The sequence below is a fragment of the Monodelphis domestica genome, chromosome 6 (genome assembly GCF_027887165.1).
Source record: "Monodelphis domestica isolate mMonDom1 chromosome 6, mMonDom1.pri, whole genome shotgun sequence".
Classification (NCBI taxonomy): Eukaryota; Metazoa; Chordata; class Mammalia; order Didelphimorphia; family Didelphidae; genus Monodelphis; species Monodelphis domestica.
This window is the reverse complement of record NC_077232.1, coordinates 255,564,597-255,580,245: the sequence shown is the minus strand read 5'-3', so window position 1 is coordinate 255,580,245 and position 15,649 is coordinate 255,564,597. Positions and strand designations below refer to the sequence as shown.

The window sequence follows — 15,649 nt, the reverse complement described above, 5'->3', positions numbered from 1 at the left end:
GGTAGCTGAGGGAAAATGTATTATTTAAGTGAAATTTTAAATCAAGAAATTGATTTGGGCAATTTCCAGGATTTTGTAGATAATAATGTAGAGTTAAATAATGTTCTGATCCCTTCAACTATTCAAAAGGCTAAAAAAGGATAGTTGGCACCATTGTTGAAAGAGTTTTCAGCTTGAGGAATATAACTTGCATAAAACTAAGAAATATTTTAACAGTATACAATATATCAGACTTAATAATGATAGATTTATTGGGGGGAAAAGTCAGTGGATTGGGCTGCAATCCCATTTGTCAAATTGAGATGGAATTGAAACCATAGGTTGGCTACGAATATAAGAGCTTGGCAAAAATCAACCAAAGTATTCTATGAGAATCAACTTATTATATGGTATTTACAATAAAGAATATCGTATGTTTTATTATTATTTGTAAATTGTGTGCTGCACATCCTTTATGTCAGTAAAATTCAAGACACACTTATGGACTTGTATGCATCCATAAGTATCTATATATTTTTTACCCCTGATAGAGTTGGTTATTAAACATTTACCAGCCTACCACTGAGCTCTATTCCCAGGAATTCTTAATATTATTTGCATCATGGACCAATCTGGAAAATTCTATGGAGGTAAAGGGGTGGTAAGATGGGATGCAGAGCAGCAAGGTTGTGCATAGCTCCTCTATACCTCAGGGATTGAAAGAGCTTTGTAGAATTTCCAGCATGCAGCTCGATGAGACATCCCAGCTTCATTTCCTGGGCATTCTTTTTCTTCCCCCTTCATTCTGCTTCTTTGTCAGGAGGCATACATGCTGCTATATTGCCTCTTACTCATCTATGAAAAGGGTGAATGAAAATGCCAGGCACTGTGTGTAATTGTGAGGCACTTCAGCAGCTGGGGCTCTTAAATGCAGCAGCCAGGAGTACATTTGATAGACCTACAAGTAAAAATGGCTTTCCTAAAGTCCCTTACCGATAGTAATGGGAATTTGTTTCAGTGATTTTTTTTTCAAATCTGCTTTTAAAATAGATGAGGAAAGAGCTCTTGAAATTTTCCCAACTCCAAAAATGCCGACTAGATATTCTAATGCTGTGCAAATATGGCAGGCCAGCTCTTGTATGACAAAGAATGTACTCATCCCGGTCTCAGGGTTTTATAGGGTAGGCAAGCTAGCAAAATTACAATGGGATACTCCAAAGGAAAGACGGGAGGGGGAAAATGCCAGACAAGTCAAACCACCACCAACACCATCTTTTTTTTTTAAAGATTTTAAGTTTATTTATTTAATTAACTAATATAGAATATTTTTCCATGGTTACATGAATTGTGTTCTTTCCCTCCTCCAACCCCTCCCATAGACAATGAGCAATTCCATTGGGTTTTACATGTGTCACTGATCAAGATCTATTTCTATATTATTAACATTTTCACCAGGATGATTGTTTAGAGTGTACATCCCCAATCATATCCCCATCGAATCATGTGATCAAGCAGTTGCTTTTCTTCTGTGTTTCTGCTCCCACAGTTCTTTCTCTGGATGTGGATAGCATTCTTTCTCTTAGGTCTCTCAGAATTGTCCTTGATCATTCCGTTGCTGCTAATAGAGAAGTCCATTACATCCGATTGTACCACAGTGTATCAGTCTCTGTGTACAATGTTCTCCTGGTTCTGCTCCTCTCACTCTACATCACTTCCTGGAGGTTGTTCCAGTCTCCATGAAATTCCTCCACTTTATTATTCCTTTTAGCACAATAGGATTCCATCGCCAACATATACCACAATTTCTTCAGCCATTCCCCAATTGAAGGGCATCCCCTCATTTTCCAATTTTTTGCCACCACAAAGAGTGCAGCTATGAATATTCTTGTACATATCTTTTTTGTTATTATCTCTTTTGGGTACAAACCCAGCAGCACCACCACCATCTTAACATCTATCTCCACTGATCTTGGTGGAGATAATCCAGGGCATTGAACTCAAAAGCCATGGGAATAGCAGTGTCCCCCAAACCACCAGACCTGCTACGAGCACTAGACTTGGCAGCTAGCATTGAGAGGAATAAATTATTGTGAAGAATGGACCCACCTTCTTCATCACTATTACAACCAAAAGCTGACCAGCTGCCACAAATAGGGACATAGGATCTTGACAGTGGCAGTAGTCCCTAGACCATCAATTCTGTCTTCACAGCCATCATCCAGAGAGTCAAGTAGCTTCTTTCAAGAAGAAACCATTTAGCCTTACAACTATGAAACAACTTCCTCACTCAGTGCAGCTTGAGGGAGAGGTAGGAGGCAGTATGTGCCAAGCAAAACAAACCACCATCACCACCTCAACCACCATTTCCCCTTAGACATTGATGGGAACAACCTAAGACTCTGAACCCAAATTTGGGGAAGAGCAAAGCTTCCAGCCCAGTGATTACTAGTAATGCCCCTGGGAAGCAATGGAGTTAAGATGCAGTCTGACAATTGATCCTATAAGTATTAATGTCATGACAAATGAACACCCAGAAAGGAGAGTTCTTGTCACAAAAGCCCTTGACATTGTCAAAAGGTCCAACATCAGAAACAAATACTTTTTTTTTCCAGTGGAAATGATAACAAAGAAGATGCATTACTGTCTGCTTTGCTGGTGCACACTAAGGACCACGGGCCCTTTCCATATAACTTATAGCTGACCCTTGCTTCATGTGTAGTCTCTCCCATTAGAATGTATGTTCTGTGAGAGCAAGAACTGCTTTATTTTTCTATTTGTATCCCTAGAACTTAGCAATTTGTACATTGTATAAGTACTTAATGCTTCATTCATTCACTCCCTTAGAATTCCTTATTTCCAACAAAATTCAGCTGTAGTTTCCCTGTCTATAGCTAACCTGTCCTCATCTCTCCATTTGCACTTCCCTCCCATTAGTTATCTTGTATTTATTTGGGGGGTATACATACATATTCTATTTGTTTACACACATATATGGAGAGAGAGAGGAGAGATTCACATATACATTATATTGTATATATGCATATCATTTCGACTAATAGAGTTTAAACTCCTTGAGGGCAAGGACTGTTTTATTTTGTTTTTGTATCCCAAGCACTTAATACAGTTTCTGGTGCATAGCAAGTGCTTAATAACTGTCTGGTGATTAATTGGTTGACCTGGAGAAGGTATCAGGTTATAGTACCCTTCTTTACAGTTATGCTTAAGTCACTCAAAATGTCTATTGCTAAAAAGTTCCAATAACAAAAGTTATAACCATCCTTTGGTCACATATTTCAATGTTTAATCATCCTAAAAGGAGAGATAGACATTTAACTAACCCATAGCCCTCTGCAATTTTAGCCAATTACTTCCTACTTAAAGGAAAATAACTGGTTTTGAGGGGAGAAATCTTCTCATAATGATGGTTTATTAGCTTATTCCATAATGATTCAACAGATGGGTACTAGGAGCAAGGAAAATTTTAGATAAAATATATTATCATGGAACTTGTGGATAATTAGCTTTAATTAGAGTTTCAACTCAGGCAAGGCGTCTAGATCTTTGCTAAAACTTGAGAGTCCTAGGGCATACTTCCTCTTCTCTCTCTCACCACAATCACAGCCCCAGATGAATTATTCCATGTTTCTTCCATCACTCTCCTCTATCTTCACCTCTTTGCCTTAGATACAAAAATTCAGAGTCAAGGCTCCGTTTTATGGCATGCATTATTATTTGACAAGCATGATTGAAAGTTATGAAACAAACTTAGTTGAGGTAATGAACCTAATGATCCTTAAAAATTCTCTAATTTCTATTTTCTATGATTCTGCAATAATAAAAGAATGGATAAATTCATTATATATTAAAACCATTAAAATAAGAAGGCAAGATTTCACCAGTCCACTTTTCAAGGATCAGGGATCTTGTCTCTGTGGTATTCCCACTATAGCTCTACAACCTAACAAAGGAGCCTTTAGAGCTGCTGTGGTTAAAAAAAATGTCATCACTCTGTTGCCAAGGTGGTATGGAGCCTGTCCAACTTAATCATCCTCATCTAAAGGGAAAATACTTGGTTATTTATTAAGATTGATTGAATCTAGCTTTATGTCACTAGAAAATTATCTAACTTGAAAATAGGTCATGCTAACCCCAGAAATTTTCTAAGAAAGATGAAAATCTATGAAAGGAATGCTTAGATACCATTCAGATTCTGTCTTGGGTCCATTCAAAATGCTTTGCCCAAGTTTTACTGAATGTTTATACTTTTCGACTGATATCCATCTCAAGCAACCTTAAATGGAAACTGTTCTTTATGGAAACTGCCTAACAGCCACCCACCTACTTGTCATTATGCCCTTGTTTGATCTCTGTAGAATATGAGATTTAACAGAGGGTTGAGAGGGAAGTCATGCCTCTTTCTACCTCTCTCTCTCCTTACAAATAGTCAAATTGTAACTCACCAGCTGTACATTAAATGGTGTTCCACCTCACCTCAGGAGGACTTAACATATCTTATTTGGCTTCTAAGATGAACCATTGGGAAGAGTCATAGTGGAGTCACAAATCACATATGCTACTTTATAGCTACACCTTTGGCTCATCTAAGTATGTTTGAAGGGGAGGGTAGCTGGAAAGTTGTTGGTTTTAAAGGGCTTTACCATGTTTATCCATTCTATCTAAAATTTCAATAAAATGGGAAATGCTGTAATAAAGTAAGCAAATACTGGGGGCAGCTAGGTGGCTCAGCAGATAAAGCTCTAAGCCTAGAGATAGGAAGTCCTGAGTTTCACTCTGACCTCAGATGCTTCCTAGCTACGTGACCCTAGGCAAGTCATGTAATCCCAATTGCCTAGCCCTTACTATTCTCCTACCTAGAAATTAATACTTGAAATTAATGTTTTTTTTTTATTTTAAGATGGAAGGTAAGGGTTTTTAAAAAATAAACAGATACTAAGTGGCCTCTATCACTATTTTGATAGAATTAATTAAACATTCATTAAGTACCTACTACGTGCCAGGCACTGTGCTATGTGCTTGCCCTCAGGAACTTGCCCTCAGGAAGCTAAGAATTTAATGGAAGAAGGCAACAAACACATAAAGGAAGCTGAAACAGGTTGGGGCGCCTAGGAGAATGATCCTCAATGGAGTTAAAACCCCAAACTCCCAATTGCTGATAGAAGATGGGTAAATTTGGGAAATTTATCCCAGGATAAACCTGGGAAATTTGAAAGTTCAAAGCCCTCTATAAAGGGAGACTTACTCTATTCCTACACTGGGGATAACTAGGAGTTCTGAACACCTCTAAGAGCCATAGGGTTGTTCAGTAGAGTGTAAGCTACCTGTAAGGATTTGAGCCCAGAGTTTACCACAACCCTCTGAAACAGTGCTTTCCAACCCAAACTATAATATAGAGTAGTACAATATCTAAATTCTCTACCATGGAAAGACTACTCAAAGATGCAGCATGGCAGTTCTTGCTACTTCAATGTCATTGACAAGACAAGGGAGCCCAAGGTGGGAAGGACAAGAGCAAAGGGAGACTTTTTTTTTTTTTTAAGTTCAGAGGATTTCATTCTGATGGCACCAAAAATCCATTCTCTGAATAGCATTTTTCTGGGGGAAAAAACTTCTATGAATGACACCGTTTGGTTAAATGTGGGTTGTACTTATTCCTACCAATCAACAGCATTTATTAAGCCTCTACTGTGTGACAATAAGTTCTCCAAGACAAAAATAAAATGGCTTCGGTCTTCAAAGACTTTGCATCCATAACAAGGAAGTCAACCTGTACTTCATTCACTATGTATATACAGAATATATTAGATGACTTGCCCAGAAACACTCTGCTAGTAAATGTCTGAAGTCAGACTTGAACTCAGGAAGATATCTCCCTGATTCTAGGCCAGGTAATCACAGTGCCTGCTTCAAACACCTTTACAAATTTTGGAACAAATTGTTTTAAATACCCATTCCACCGAGGCAAGTCTTCATATGCAAGGGGTAGCCATCCTCCGAACTTATTGATGAGTTTGAGGACTGTCAGTTGCCCTCCACCTGGTTAACCTGTTGGTTGAGATGATTTTACTAGAATGTGGCCACTGCATATGCTACAGCTTCTTGGAGCCACAGGTGAGAGTTGGGTGACAGGTAGACAACAAAGGTGGATAAGCAGCCCTGGAAAGAGCAAACCCTCAAACCAGAGGTACTAGTGCTCCATGAATACCCCATAACTCCATGTGTAGATGAATAGTTCAAGCACTGTGGAATGCTGAGAGACTGGTCAGAACTCAAAAACATCAAGATCATCCATTGTGTCCTGGACCACTGCATCCCGACTGTTGTCTTACCACTGGACTTTGATGACTCTGGAAGAGAGCAAGGCTGAAGATTTTGTGCACTTCAACCTCTCTTAAATCCAATTCAAGTACAAATGAAGTCATCACTCCATGATGCTATTGGTCCTCTTCAGAACAAAAAACTAACATACAAAGATGGAATATATACAAAATGAATATGAGATATTTTGGAGAAGGAGGGTACTATGAGCCAGTAGGATAAGAAAGATTTTCATATAAAAGATGATGCTTGATTTAAAAATGTGACAGATTCTCAGAGGTAGAGGTAAGAAAAGGACCCATTCTAAGCATGGGGAACAACCTATGCCTAGGAGTACCTCAGTCCTTAACATATCTTTTCAGAAAGGACTTTAAAATCCTATATCCAAATGCCTTGCTATATCTCCATTTCTAAACCTACATTAAGGTTCAGTAATTTCATTGTTCATAAAGACTAAAAAAAGCCAAAGTATAATACAGTAGTGGTAAGTTGGCAAAGAACATGTTCTTTCTATATTGTGGCAGCTGACATATTTATTTATTTACTTCATGCAAAAGAATTGTGTGGTAATGAATAACCTTTGGAGTCAGGAAGATCTAGATTCAAGTCCAATCTCTGCTACATACTAGTTGTGGGACTCTAGAGGAGTCATCGACCTCTTAATATCCTGAGCAATTTTCTAAGACCACAACATACAGTAAATAGAGGAGTTTTTCTTACTAGATTTGTCTATAACTAAAATCTCTGTAAGTTTAAAAATTATAATAGTAATAACTCACATTAGGTTATACTTTAAAGTTAGGAAAAGCCTTTTTTTTTTCTTAAAGCCTTTTCTTTTTCATGAAATCACACAAATATTATATCCCCATCACTATCCCACCCTTCTTTACCCCTTCTTTGTGCCCTATGGAATTCCTGTTCTATTATTAACATAACAAATTACCCTTCATATTAGACCTGTATCCTCCCCACTGCCCCCTCCACTCCAATGAAATTATTTTGTATGATAATATATTGTTTCCCCCCAAGAAGAATGACAGTTCTTCCAGGGCAAGGATAATTTAATTTTGTGGTTGCATTTCCATTATCCAACACGATACCTAAAATAGTGCCCAGAATATAATAGGCACATCATTAATGTTTATTGACTTAAATTATCCCATTTTGTACATGTAGGCACTGAGTCACAGAGGGGTAAATAGACTTGCTACCATCACACAGCTAATAAAGTGCCTGAGACAGGGCTTGAACCCAGGTCTGATACCAAGTCAAAGTACTCATTTCTTGACATTGTACAGTTCATTGACTTTCAAGAAAGAGGTCTCACATTAAAAAGGTTTTCAGTAACATTAAAATGATAGCACATGTGGGAATAAAGTCCAGGAAAATCAGTCAAAATAATCCAGACTCATATTTTCTTTGCTTCTTTTTCTCCTGGAGTTATGTACTACCAAAAAAAAGCAGCATGCAAATATTCCTTCCTTCCTTCCTTTCTTCCTTCCTTCCTTCCTTCCTTCCTTCCTTCCTTCCTTCCTTCCTTCCTTCCTTCCTTCCTTCCTTCCTTCCTTCCTTCCTTCCTTCCTTCCTTCCTTCCTCATTTCTTCCCTCTCCTCCTCTTCCTTCTTCCTTTCTCCCTCTCTTCCTTTTCTTCTTTTTCACTCTCCTCTCCCTCTCCCTCCTTTTCTTCTCTTCCTTTTTTCTTTCCTCTTCCTTCTCCTGTGTTTCCTACCCCAATTTTTGAATTGTTTAAATGTTATTATTTTTCAGCATGCACATTTATCATATTGTATGCAGTGTGAAGAGCTTTTCCCCAGTAAGCTGGGGAAGATACTGCTAAAACTGAGCCAGCTGTGTTTACTTCTCTTGGCAGCGTCAATAATGATTTGTAATAAGATTAGTGTAGCTACTTAAGGCCATGAAATACTTGCGAAATTCTCAGGAAGATGTGGGAAAGGGGGAAGAGTGTGATATATTAATCATCGACCTCTCTGTGCATTCCAGCCTTGGTCAGGGACAGGGACTGTTCCCCATGCTCCGCATCCTCGCTGAGTTGCATGGTCCAGGCAGTTGTCCTTTGGCCACCAGCCCCCTCTGGAAGGGCTAGCTGAGAAACAGGGCGATATGAGAGGCCTGGTTATCAGGAGTTAATCTTCGGGAGTGGAATTAGATGAGTTGAACTTTGTGGCATGGAGTGCCCTAGGGTGTCATTATCTCATAACAAATCCTCTATCTTTCATGCCAGGTTGCTATACCGTGTCACGCAGATATTAAAAGGAGAGAGGGGCTGCTTATCACTTTCACAGCTGGCCAAAGTGCAAATCAAGGGAGGAAAGTCACTCGGGCGATTTTCTGTTGAGGAAAGAGCTTTGATATAGATTTGCATTTGTGAAGCTTTTAAGGAAAACAATAGCAATTTAGAATTGTCCTTTCTGCTTTGAGAAGCAGAAAGAGGAGGAAATATGCCTTTGATGAAGGGGAGGGACAAGAGAAAGGAAAAGAATGGCAGCGTGCAGGAGTATTGAGAGATTACAAATTTCAGTTCTGACAGTTCGCATTTGGGGATGGAGACCTCAAAAAGATGCAAAGGAATTCTCCAGCACACCTATTTTGTTTGCTTATCACCCAGATGGAAACTAACCTCTTTTCCTTGGTTACATTTTCAGGGACATTTCCAAGGCTAAATAATGGTTAAAAGTAAAATGGTTAAAAGTAAAAGTTAGAAGGAATTCTGATCTTGTTCATTCTGCTAATTGGATTTTCCTGATTCAAGTCAGCGAATTCCAGGATCTGGATTTGTCTCCCATTTAAAGAAACCCATCCCTATTTAAAAGCCAAAGTGATCTGATCATTGTTTTCTTAACAGGAGGATATCCTTGGTGGTTCATCTAATTCAAAGCACTTCATTTTTTTAAAGTGAGGAAACTGGGGCTGTGGGACATTAAGTCACTTGTCTAAGGTCCCAAAGGTAGTAGATTGAGAGCTAGCAGTGACCTCAAAGATCATCTTTTTAAAGTCCTTGACAGATAAAGAAAAAGAGGTCCAGGGAAATTAAGTGACTTGTCCAAGGTCACAAAGGTAGTGTTGGGGCAGAATATTAATCAGGTCCTTTTACTCCAGTATTCAAACATAGGTCATCCACACTCAGCACTCTTTCTATGTTCTGTACCCATGCTCTAACACATTCTGGAACCCTAATGCATCTAATGTATGAATTTCTTTACATCTGCCTCACAGTCTTCATTAGATGACTTCAAGGCTCTCCTTCTAGGAATCTTTTTTTCATCTTTTTTTCCGGTCAACCCCACAGAACCCTGAATGCTCTCTGCTTCCTTTAATGACTAATTATGTACTTATTTGTGTGCATTTGTAGTTCTACCATAGAATTACAGTTCCTTGAAGTCAGGGACAATTTATCTCTTTGCCTTTAGCACAGTGTCTTCCACATACTATACCAGCAATACATTCTATGCTTGCTGGCAACAATCCAAATCATATGGATATTTCAAACATCTACATATTTGGCTCATATACAAAAGTCAGCTTTGATGAACTATAAACAGGAAATTAATTTTTAACAAAGGTTCTAGGTTTTATTTCACCTGCCACATTTGATAACTACCAGTTCTGTTTGATTTGGCAATCATTTTTAGGAGTGATGTTCAAACAAAATGTATTAATTGTTTTGTTATGGTTGTTCAGTCATTTCAGTCAAGTTCAATTCTTCATGAGCCCATTTGGGTTTTTCTTTGCAAAGATACTGGAGTAATTTGCCATTTCTTTCTCCAGCTCATTTTATAAATGAGGAAATTGAGGCAAACAAGGTAAATGACTTGCCTAAGGTCACACAGCTAGTAAGTGTCTGAGGCCAGATTTGTACTTAAGAAGATGAATTTTTCTGACTTCAGGTATTGAACTTTTTATTCAATAAGCTTACCTGGAACTGTCCTAGGTGCTAGGGATAATGATATAACATAATCCCTAGTTTCAAGGAACTCTTTGTCTAGTATAGACATACTCAAATGTATGGACACATATATGAACATGTATAACATGAAAATAACTGAATACTGAGCCTGTCATCAAGAAGACCTGAGTTCAAATCCTGATTCAGATACTTACTAGCTGCGTGACCCTGGGAAAGCCATAACTTCCATCTGCCTTATTTTCCTCATCTGTATAATGGGGAAAATCAAATGCAATTGTATTTCCTGTGAGAATCAAATGAACGATGTTTGTATTAAAATACTTTGAAAACCTTAAAGAACTATATTGTTAGGTGTAAAATTAGGGGTTAAGTCTGAATATATTAGTGGTCACCAGGGATTTAAATTTAATCCCAATGAAATATTCAAGTCAATATGGGATTTTATGTTGATTTATTTACAATAGAAGGAAGAAATTAAGAAAAAGGAGAAGAGGGAAATGGTAGAAGATCTGTTCCAGCCTGGCCTAAGCCAAGGGAAGTTCAGAGGCCTCTGCCAAGATCCCCTCTCAGAATATTAAATCTAACTCGGCTTCCAGGCACAAGGCCTCCTCCAAGATGAGGGGCCTCCTCGGAGGATAGTACCTTCTGAAGGTCAAGGAAAGGGGAGTCAGTCTTCTCACTCACCAAGTCAGGGAATTCGCCTCACCTAGACCGTGCTACAGAGCTCCTCCCAGTAACTCATAGTAAATCTAGAACCTTAAGTTAGGTCTATTTTTAGATCTAATACAAAAGGGTGCTAAGTACCTATAAAGGTTAAATTAATCACTAAAAGGTCAAGCAACTTACAAAAGGCACTAAGAATGGTCAGTCCTGGGGAAAACATCTACTGTGATTGGTAGATGTGAAAATTTAGGGGAGGTGACATAAGAGAAAATGTCTTTAGAAGGGAGGGACTTATTGAATTTGAGGAGTTGAGAATTTCAGTGAAGGTCTGGAGTTGTGCTTGGGACAAATCTTGTGGTGAGTGATTAAAGACTAACTAGTCTCTCTTAAGGCTCAGGCCTAGGCCATTTGGCCTAGACCCTTCCTACTATTTTCTCTTACTCTCTCACTCTCTCTTCCCTTAATTCCTTCATTTGTATTGATTAAAATCTCCATAAAACCTAGCTGACTTGGGTATTTTCATATTTGGGAATTTTTCCCATGGCGACCACTTATTTTTGATTTAAAAACAAGACACTAAAAATTATCTTTACAGTTTTGGCAATTCACAGTCTTGAAACCCACATTTTCGTGGTCACATTCAAGAATCTTACATTCTATTGTTATTATTGAATTACTTCAGTCATGTCCCACTCTTCTTGATACTGTTTGGAGTTTTCTTGGCAAACATACTGAATGGTTTGCTAATTCCTTCTCTAGATCATTTTACAGATGAGGAAACTGAGGCAAAGCAGCTAGTAAGTGTATGAGACTAAATTTGAACTCAGAAAGATGAGTTTTTATGACTCCAGGTCTAGCACTCAATCCATTGGTCCACCTCCATTCCACTGCATTTTATTATATATGTCACCACATTTCTGTTAGATTATATACTCCCAAAGAGCAGGAACTCTCAATTATTTCTTTCTCTTTCCCAGTGCTTCAATCACTGCTCCAGAATGGGAGATATTTAATAAGTAGCAATGGAATGAATGAATGAATGAATGAATGAATGCTCTTTATTTTGGTTTGAACCTCACCTTCTGAAACAATAAATTTAATTGCATTGTGGATATTAATATATGGTGATTCCCCTATGAATACTTATTGTGACACCATGCCCGTGCCTCAATTCTCCAAGAAGTTATTAAGTTCCAGGCACCATGAGAAGTGCTGAACTTGGGAATCAGTTCAGATACTTTTCTTTTAGAACTCCTGGATTCTAAAGCCACCAAGAGGCAGACTAGGATGTCTTATTTAGTAGTGATCTATCATGTTCAAAATAATAACTCATTCCAATACCCTTAACCAGCCTTAAGAACTTTCATAAACTGACATCAACCTATAATTCTTTTTTTTAACTGTTATTTTCTCTCTTAAAATCAATACTAAATATTAGTTCCAAAGCAGAAGAATGGTAAGGGCTGAGAGATGAGGGTTAAATGACTTGCCCAGGGTCACATACCTAGGAAGTGTCTGAGACCAAATTTGAACCCAGGACCTCCTGTCTCTATGCCTGGCTCTCTATCCAATGATCATTTTGCTGCTCCTAACCTATAATTCTAAATCTATGTCTGACTGTTCTCTTACATGAATTGTCTGACCTATCAAAATGACCCTCTTAGCATTTTTTGATTCTACCTCCCCCCCTTGCTTTTAAGAATGTTATATTTTATAAGGACCTTAGAGGTCATCTAGTCAACTCAATTTCAGCTCATTTTTAAAAAGTCTAACAAAGGGGGCAGCTGGGTGGCTCAGTGGATTGAGAGCTAGTCTAGAGACAGGAGGTCCTAGGTTCAAATCTAGGCTCAGACATTTCCTAGCTGTTTGACCCTGGGCAAATCACATTGCCTAGCCCTTACCTCTCTTCTGCCTTGGAACCCATGCACAGTATTGATTCTAAGACTGAAGGTAAAGTTTTTTAAAATGCCTAACATATTCCAGGCATCATATGATGTACTGGGGGTACAAAGATTTTTTTACGTCCTGCTCTCAAAAAAGTTGAATTCTCTTTGGAGATTGAGGGGGAACAACAAATCTGGTCTCAGACACTTCCTAGATGTGTGACCCTGGGTAAGTCACTTAACCCTGATTGCCTAGCCCTTACCATTCTTCTGCTTTGGAACTAATATTTAGCATTGATTTTAAGAGAGAAGGTAATGTTCCCAGATAAGTATAATGCAAGGTAGGAAGTGAAAGGGGGCAGTGGGGAAATCAAACAAAGTATTCTAGGAATATCTAAGGAGGAAGAGGCCAATACAGAGTTGATAGGGGCCCTAAAAATCATATACTTTCTCATTTTATAGACCAGGGTCTTGAAATCCAGGGAAATCAAGAAATTTGCCCAAGGCCATGGAAAAAATGTCAGAGCCAAGTCTTCCCACAGAAATTGTGCTTTGATACTCTGGTAGACAAGCTCTGGAAATTTCTGTCCCATATATTTTGGGATTGCACCAGTATGAGCTCCTACAGTGAATTTCCTTCACACCTTCTGATTTGCTTGGACTCCATTTGAAGGATGTCTATGTGTGGACTGCAACCTCTCTTCAGAGGTTTCTGATGGGAGAGTCTGGAATTTATGTCTGCTTAAGGAAATCTTCGCTTTATTCTGAAGCCATGCGGAGGTCTGTCAACTGAGTTTTGGATGAAGGCCACCCTAGGAGACAGGGAACTGTTGAATAGCTGTCACAATAGCAGAGATCAGTGATAATGGTGATAATAATAATATTACCTCCAGAACTGGGTCACCTTCATTGTAAAGCTCCATGGGGCCTCTAGTTAAACCTTTAAAACATCATGTCCCTTGCTTCGATTTTTTCAGTGACCCCGTTTTTGACTGACCCTTACAAGCCACCTATTCTTCCTTTCAGAAGCCTTGCCAATTTACCTAATCACAAAAGTGCTCCTATAAAACGTGGGACTTTTCTCTTTGTTGTCAAGGAAAATTACTTGGTGAAATGGGTTTATTCTGTCTTTGTGAAATTTAGCTTTAGAATGACAGTTAACCAACGAATCTCATTTGGACTGAAATTTTGAAACTCTTTTTTGCTCTCTATAACAAAGTTGCAGAAATTAAATAACTCACATTTATATGCCAGTTGAAGGTCATCAAAATGGTTTTCTCAGAGCAACCCTATTAGAAAAATAGTCTGAATATTATTGTTGTTGTTGAGTCATTTCAGTTGTGTCCAACCCTTCATGACCCCATTTTGGGATTTTCTTGGCAGAGATACTGGATTAGTTTGTCATTTCCCTCTCTGGTTCATTTTACAGATGAGGAAACTTGAGAGAAAAAGGGATAAGGGACTTGCTCAGCTAATATCTAAGGTTGGATTTGAACTTAGGTCTTCTTGATTCATGATCTGGTACTCTATTCATTGTGCCACCTAGCTGTGAATATTATTATTCTCCCTTTATAATCAGGAAACTAGCTTAGAGACTTGGCCATGGTCACACAGCTGGATGCAGTAGAAATCTGTAGAGTGAAAAGATCTCAGTTCAAATCCTGACTTTGTTACTCATATCTGTCTATAGCAAATCACTTACCTCTCTAGACCTCCCTTTACTCATCAGTACAATGAAAGGATTGGATTAGATGACTGCTGGAGTCCCTTCTAGCTAAAAACCCATGCTCCCTACACTGAGGTAGGATGTTTCTGATTTGGTTTGATTTTCTATATAGTAACTCTATCCTTAGGACTGGAAAGATATTCATTTTCACTGTGACATCAATAAAAATCCACGTGAATTAAAGCTTCTTTAAGACATGTAGGTCAAATATTTTTAACTGACCTGTCTTATTTTTGTTGTTGTTGTGTTTTGTTTTTTAACTTGTATCTTCCATCTTAGAATCAATACTAGATACTGGTTCCAAGGCAGAAGGGCAGTAAGGACTAGGCAATGGGGATTTAATTACTTGTTTAGGGTCAAACAGCTAGGAAGTGTGATTTGAACCTAGGACCTCCCATCTCTATTCCTGACTCTATCCACTGAGCCACCTAGCTTCCCTGACATATTGCTATGCTCTTTCCGTACTAGGACAGTTTTCAGCATCATTTTTGTAACTTAGTCTCTTAGAGCATCACCTGAAGACTGACTTAGAGCCACAGATGTCAGAAGGAAGACTTTGCCCAGGTTCTAATGGCATAGTGGAAAGAGCACAGGTTTGGCAGCAGGATGGGGCAGACTGAGTGCTGGCTCTCCTACTTATTTGCTGTGTAGAGGTAGCTGGGGGAGCCGCTGGGTGATTCAATGAATAGAACGAAAGGCCTGAAATCAGGAAGATCTGAATTCAGATCCAGCCTTAGATCCTAACTGTATGACTCTGGGCAAGTAACCCTATAAGCCTCAGTTTCCTCCCCTGTGAAATGAGCTGGAGAAAGAAATGGCAGACTTCTCCAATATCTTTGCCAAGAAAATCCCATGGAGTTTTCCATGGGATCATGAAGAATCTGACATGACTGGATGACTGGACAATAACAACAAAAGGTAGCTAGATAGTACAGCAGATTGAGAGCTGGTGGTCCTAGATTCAGGAAGACTTGACTTCAAATTCAGTTTCAAACAGTTGGGCAAGATTTCTCTCTGCCTCAGTTTCTTCAATTGTAAAAAAGGGTAATAATAGCATTTATATCCCCGGGTTATAAGGATCAAATGAGATGTCATTTGTAAAGGGCTTAGCACAGAGTAGTATCTTAATAAATAATT

The 15,649-nt window shown here is 38.6% G+C and overlaps 1 protein-coding gene across 1 annotated transcript in view; it reads left to right on the top strand.

Moving 5' to 3' along the window:
* ARHGEF38 (Rho guanine nucleotide exchange factor 38) overlaps positions 1-15,649 on the top strand; it is a 152,726-nt gene that overhangs the window by 93,262 nt on the left and 43,815 nt on the right. The window lies entirely within an intron of this gene.